General features: G+C 43.7%; 1 pseudogene; it reads right to left on the bottom strand.

Annotated features, from left to right (window-relative positions):
- Positions 1 to 256: 256 nt before the first annotated feature.
- LOC102493542 (NADH dehydrogenase [ubiquinone] 1 alpha subcomplex subunit 12 pseudogene) lies at positions 257 to 703 on the bottom strand (annotated as a pseudogene).
- Positions 704 to 1023: the final 320 nt, after the last annotated feature.

Here is a 1023-nt window from a genome sequence, read left to right as displayed (position 1 = left end):
AAAATGGAGCAGATAGTGCAAAGTTCCCATATATCTTTTCCTTTAGCACAGTTTTCTTTACATTAAATCCCATATATCTTTTCCTTTAGCACAGTTTTCATTACATTAGTCTATGTGTTACCATTTGTAAATCAACATAAAACATTCACCGTTAACTGCAGTTCCAAGTTTACTTAGATTTCTTTTTATTAATTAAACAATTTTAATCAAGTTAATGGTTAGCAATAAAATGCAATGGCAAGAAAAGCCCCATATTTTACGTGTTTAGACTCTTTTCCATGGTCTTGTAAGGTGTTGAAGGTGGGACCCACTCCCGAATCTTCTTCCTAGTGCTGGAATAAGGTCCGTATTGTTCTGGAGCCACTCACGTTGAACTGACGGTTTGCCCGGATGGGTTTACGAGTGGTAGGTGGCTCTGTGGTTGGAGGACCATCAGTCATAGAGTGAAGCCAGCGATGCCGTTCAGGGAGCCACCACGCTCCCATCCACAGCCCAGCATGCGATTTTGCCGTTCATTTCAATCGTATACGTAACCCAACGGTGACAGCCAAAAGATGGCTTGCTGTCTTCATAGTATTTGTTTCCATATTTGCCTTCTCCCACTAATGTACCAACCTTCACATCATTTGTCCTGAAAAAATTCGTAGGTACTGTGGAGGCCTCCATGGCCGCTGACCTGCTGAAGCCCCCGCTTCAGGACTTGCAGACCCAAAGTTTACTTGGATTTCTTTAGGCTTCATGTGTATGTGTGTGTATATATATATATATATATTTACTTATTTTTTAAAAATTTGCTATAAGACATGTATGCTCACTGGAGAAAGACAGAGAGAGAGAGAGAGAGAGAGAGAGAGAGAACGAGCACTTTTCCAGGGAGGACGGTCACACGGCAATCCCTTCCCCTCCGTTCTCAGAATTTGGGGCACGCACACACACGCATCCAGCATGTTCCTCAAGCCTCTGGATACGGAACCTGAGCCACGCGCCCTGCCGTGGGATCCAGTCACCTTAATCATCGTGCCA

This window comes from Tupaia chinensis, unplaced genomic scaffold (genome assembly GCF_000334495.1).
Source record: "Tupaia chinensis unplaced genomic scaffold, TupChi_1.0 Scaffold144982_1, whole genome shotgun sequence".
NCBI lineage: Eukaryota > Metazoa > Chordata > Mammalia > Scandentia > Tupaiidae > Tupaia > Tupaia belangeri.
The sequence above is the reverse complement of the archived record's forward strand: the minus strand, read 5'-3'. Positions and strand labels throughout refer to the sequence as shown.